Here is a 5,964-nt window from a genome sequence, read left to right as displayed (position 1 = left end):
AGAGAGAGAGAGGAAGAGAGAGAGGAAGAGAGAGAGGAAGAGAGAGAAAAGATGAACTGGACAACCTTAAAGCCTCTAGGGGTTACCATGGAAAATCCACATCCCATGTGAGGGGTCTAGGCAGAAACTATCCCCATCCTATACCTAGGGAAACTGAGGCTCAGGGGAACACAGTGGCCTGTGCCCAAGAATACAGCTGGGAAGCAGATGCTGGTCTGATCAGCAAGCCCTATATGCTTGACCTCTGTGCTTCTGACCCTGTACCTTAACTTTGATAGCACCCTATCCCTAACCTGTAGATACATTTCTCCCTTTGGCAGGTCAGCGATGTGTCAGAAGCCACAGACAGCCGCCAGACCCTGGATATCAAGTGTTGATCTCAGCATTGCTGGGGTAGCCTGGGCTTACCAAAGGGGAAATTGAGGAAGAGGGAGGGGTCAGGACTCAGTTTCAGGCCAGTGGTTGCTAGGACCTCCACTGGAGTTCAGCCTGTGCCTCAGTGTCCGCTGCCACTGCAAGTCACAGGCTTTGTTGTCCTGGGCTTGTTTGGTTCTGCCCCTACTGAACTCACCCCCTGTTGCACTTGGAATGTCCACACTATCCCTGCCCACCTGTGTCACCTCAAGCTGCAGGCTTCACATCACTAGTCAGGTGATGTGAAGGCTCCTGAGCAGGCTGAGTGCAGCTGGTACAGCTGCCACACTCAGCGGTCTCAACTGAGCCATTAATAGGCATCATGGCGAGGTAGCCTTTGGTCAATGATGAGCTATTGGTGGTGGCTTTAAATGGAGAGAGAGAGAGAGAGAGAGAGAGAGAGAGAGAGAGAGAGAGATCAGGGCTTAGCATGGGTGAAGCTAGAATAAACCAGAAGAGGCCACCGGAGATATGGAAAGAGGGAAAGGCAAAGCAACTATTTTAAATTTATTGCTCGTGCTGGAGACGTAGCTCAGAGCCCTCACTGGCACACACCATGCCCTGCGTTCCAGTCCCTAGCACTCAGTAAACATGGACCCACTGTGACCCCAGTCTTGGGAGATGGAAACAGATACAGCAGAGGTTCAAAGTCATCCTTAACTTTAGGGTGAGTTCAGAGCCAGCCTGAGCTACACTATACCCTGTCTCGAAAGTAAGAACAGACAGACAGACAGACAGACAGGCAGACAGACAAGGATTTGCTCAGAAGACCACCCAGGATCTTGCTGTGATCCAAACAATCCCATCCTGGCCAAGTGGTGGTCTCCGGGGATGGGTTGACAAGGCTCAAACAATTCCCTCTGAAACACAGCGGATGATAAGCACCACAAAGGAAATCAAACCGAGTCAGATTGGTGATTCACACCTTTTATCCCAGCACTTTTATCCCACCAGAGAAGGCTGAGCCTTGAACACGTGGCTGTGGCCTGAGGATAGCCATGTGCTTAAGGACAGTTGTCTACTAAGTTCTAGGCCGGACAGCACGAGCAATACAGGGAGACCTCATCTCAAAAAGAAGACAAAAAGGAAGACAAAGAGGGAGGACTAAGAGAGTGAGGAGTGTGAGAGCACCAGGGGGAGGAGGGAGAGGAGATAGACAGGAAGGAAAGGGAGGAAAGAAGGAGCCATTTTGCTGTCTGGCCTGGCCTGGCCTCAGCCCTTACCAATCTCGCTGGCTGTCAGCCATTGGTCCTCATGGCTCCTGTGTAGTTTCAAGTCCAGAAAATCACCGCCCATTCCACCCCATAGCCACTCCATGGCAGGGTCCAATATTCTCAATTTTCTGAGAGGCTCAGAAGTACAACACCCCAGGTGGTGGCGGCACACATCTTTAATCCCAGCACTTGGAAGGCAAAGGCAGGTAAATTTCTGAGTTCGAGGCCAGCTTGGTCTACAAAGAGAATCCCAGGATAGCCATAGCTACACAGAGAAACCTTGTCTCAAAAAAAAATCAAAAGAATGAAAAAGGAAAAACAAACAAACAAATTTCTATTTGCTGACCCATGATAGAAACACCTATAATTCCAGCACTTTGGAGGCAGAGGCATAGGCAGGATTTCTGTGAGCCTGGTCCACAGAGCTAGTTCTAGAACAGCCAGAGCTTGAAGAAAAAAAGAAAAAGAGGAGGAAGAGGAAGAGGAAGAAAGAAGGAAGAAGAGAAGGAGGAGGGGAAGAAGGAGGGGGAGGAGGGAGAAGGAGGGGAAGAAGGAGAAGGAGTAGGAGGAGGAGGAGGAGAAGAAGAAGAAGAAGAAGAAGAAGAAGAAGAAGAAGAGGAAGAAGAAGAAGAAGAAGAAGAAGAAGAAGAAGAAGAAGAAGAAGAAGAAGAAGAAGAAGAAGAAGAAGAAGAAATAGTCTTGTCTAAGGCCACCCACAGGATAAATAGCCAGGCCACGCAGAGCCCAAAGCCCGGGTGACTCCAGACACCTCCCCTTCTGACCCAACCAGAGGACAAGAAATGACATCTCTTCCAGGAGCTTCTCTTTGGTGGAAGATGCTATGTCTCTAATGTATTATTTTTATAGCCAAACAAATATGGGTTGGTGGCAGAAGGGGAGGCTGAAACACCCAGAGGTTTTAAGGAGAAATCTCAAGGACTTTGCCAAAGTCTCTGGTCACTTCAGATTATAGAGCCACCTGCCCTTTTTCAGAAGAGCAAACAGACCCAGAGATCAGAACCGTCCAAGCTGTCAGCCTCCTAGGGCAAAAGCTGGTCGAAGACAAATCCGAGACACTGGTGGGGAGTTCTCCAAGACACAGCAATCCTGTGGGGTGAGGAAACTGGACAGAAATGGCAGACATTCCAGCTAGGATGTATCTCTAGCTTTCAGGCACAAACACTGAGCCTGCACTAAAACCCTTCAAGGACATGAGGTGCTTTCTCCCAGAAAGACCAAGCTGGCTTGCCTACAGCTGGGTTCCAAACGTGAGACCTGTCACTGGGAGAGAAACGCCCAGAAAAGAGCCATCACCAAGCCCACCGGCATACCCAGTAGGCAAGGATGCCCCAAAAGACAAAAAGAGAGTCCAACCCAAACAACAGTATCAGAGAGCAGAGGGATGGGTGGGAGTCTGGTGAGACTGAGGTGAGAGGCAGGCATGGACTCCCAGAGACAGGGCAATAGTTATACACCATGTATCCGTATAAACATGGGTCCTACCTAGAGGCTACGTGTTTGCTTCATTTTGCTTTCTTGTGCTGAAGGCGGAACTCAGGGCTTTGTCCAGCCTAGGCAAGGGCTCTCTACACTGAGCTGCAGCCCAGCCCTACAGGGATGCCTTCTGGAGATACACAGGTTCTGAGTTCAACAGAAACAGAGAAATTCACACCAGCGACAGGCACCTCATTCATGACTTCAGAAGCTGTTTGAAATCGACCCCAGTGGAAGAATTTCTATCACAGTAAAGGACGGGGCGGCCCTTCAGGTTTGCCAGCTCACACTGATGGCCACTGGATCTACCTCAGAGTGCTGCTGTATAGATGGCCTCGTGGCTGACTGCAACCCTCAGCTCTCACGGTGACCCCGGAGTGACCCCACGACTGTCTCAATGTGCACGAAGCTGTCCTGTGCTGCTCTCACAGCAGCTAAGTGGCCTAGCAAGGTGGATCTCAGAATGTTTCCCCTTCATTAAGTGACATGTGACTGTGCACGGCTGTGTGTACAGCGCGTTCCTTAGAGAGATTCTATACGCAATAGATAGTGTTTTGTTAATGAGGAGACAAATTACATATGCATGTGCTATATTAGATAGAATTTATGCCTGGCTGAACTTTACACAGTTGCTGTTTTTGAATTGTCTGAGATTACTAAGAAAAGGTAAGCCATTTCATATGGTTATATGTATGGGTAAGTTGTGTGTGTACATATGTCTGTGGGCTTTTGTATGTATACATGTATGTGTAATTTTATATTTGTGTATGCATGTGTAAATGTGTATGTATCTATGTATATGTGTGTAAATGTGTGTGGGCTTTTGTGCATATACATGTATGGTAATTGTGTGTGTATGCATCTATGTATATGTATGTGTGTATACATGCATATGAATGCAGGTATGTATGTGTCTGTATATGCAAATAGATGTATGTGCTTGTGTGTGTGTGTGTGTGTGTGTGTGTTGATTCAATACACCCCATTCTGAACATCAGAGAGGAGCCCAGGAGACCTGGTCCCCTAAAGAATTCAACCACTCTTGAACTGTGTGGCCCTAGCAAATGGGCTTGCTCTCTCTGAGTTTGTTTGCCTACTATGAATATGAGAACACCTCTAAGTGTGCTGAAAGGACCTCAGGAAGGAGAACAGGCTCAGAGCTAAGGCCAGGGCAGGTCTTCTGAGGACCCTCTTCTGGGAATATCCCCTGAGCTGCTCCTCTGTGGCCCAGTCAGCCCTGGGGAGTCAAGTGGAAACGTCAGGTCCCCAGAAGCCTCACGCTGTGGTTGCTAGCTCTCTCTTGGAAAGAAGCATCCCCATCCCCAGTGCCTACAGCTCCCCCACAGGCTCCAGTTCAGACAGAGGAGTCAGCTGACAGATGTCTCAGCCCTGGCTCAGCTCTGCATCTGGCTGGAAAATGACCATCAGTCCATAGACAGTGACTGGCTCCTCCTGTCCCTCTGAGGATTCATCACCAGCCCCTTGGGTCACCTGTCTCCCATGTCCCATGCAACCCCCCCCCCCGAAAGGGTCTTTCGGAAAGAGTGGGCAGGCAGCACATGAGGAGAGATCTGGTTCCTGTGCTTCTAGGTGTCCCAGCCAGGCTGTGCCTGCTCCAGGCCTTGGCTTCCCTCCTATGCGTTCAGCTTAAAGATGTTCTTAAAGCCAGCTGACACTAAAGAGGGGAACCTGCCAGCCAAAAAGAGCGGCCTGGAGACCAGACCCATACACAAGACTCTTGCACGGTTACCAGGCAACAAGTCCAGATGCACGCTCCAGCTCGTCAGCCGGCAGCAGCCAAGCTACTGAAGCTCCTTCTCGGATACAGAGGGACTCACACCAGACCTCGGGGCTCCCAGGAAGATCTTTTAAAAAGAAGAGGAAAATACAGGAGGCCCCATCTTCAAGGTGCTGACGACAATCCCGTTCCACCCTAGGACCTTTGTGCCCTTGCTTCTCACAACAGAGGAAGAAACTGAGGCTCAGAAAGGTTGAGTGAATTGCCCAAGGCAAATGGCAAACTCACAGTATGGTTTCAGTGTGGCTCATGAGTTCACCATAGGCCAGGCCTGGGAAAGATCTATGCATGCACATAGTAGGTGCTTTGTCTCAGCCACCTATTAGAGACTCATTATTAACTTTTCACCTATTTTTCCTAAGTTAAACAGATCCTCTGGGCTGGGCGGGCTTCCTGGATTAGTCTCTGAGCTTTGGACGGAGATATGGGGCTTGGAGGAGAAGAAGCAGTGGCAGTGGGGGGGGGGAGGGGAGGAAGCGGTAGTGGCGATGCTGGTGGTGGTGTGTGAGTGTGTGAGTGTGTGTGTGTGTGTGTGTGTGTGTGTGTGTGTGTGTATTGATAGAGGTGTCTTCCTGATGGCTTCCCCACTGTATTCTCTGAGCCAGGGTTTCTCACTGAACCCAGAGCTCACCAAATGGCTAGGCAAGCAAGCTACAGAGATCTACCTGTCTCCTCCTCCTCCTGGTCACTGGGATTCCAGGCAGCCATAGGCTACTGCACCTAACTTTTATGTGTCAGACTCAGGTCCTCGGGCTTGTGTGGCAAGCACTGTGTCTACCGAGCCATTTCTCCAGCCTCCATGGCACCTTTGAAGGCAAACCCAAACCAGTATGGCTCAGCAGTTTTCTCTGTGTGTGGACAGTTAGAGTTCTCTGGGGACCCAAGGGAGGAAGCTGAAAGGAGGTGGCACCAGGTCACAGATGTGGCTCAGCCTATGGGGGACAAAGAGGGAGGAGCCTCCAAGGCGAGAGCAAACTTAGGCAGAAGAAAGAGAGAAAGAGAGAGAGAGAGAGAGAGAGAGAGAGAGAGAGAGAGAGAGAGAGA

This window comes from Grammomys surdaster, unplaced genomic scaffold, assembly GCF_004785775.1.
Source record: "Grammomys surdaster isolate TR1022 unplaced genomic scaffold, NIH_TR_1.0 125977, whole genome shotgun sequence".
NCBI classification, from domain to species: domain Eukaryota; kingdom Metazoa; phylum Chordata; class Mammalia; order Rodentia; family Muridae; genus Grammomys; species Grammomys surdaster.
The sequence above is the reverse complement of the archived record's forward strand: the minus strand, read 5'-3'. Positions refer to the sequence as shown.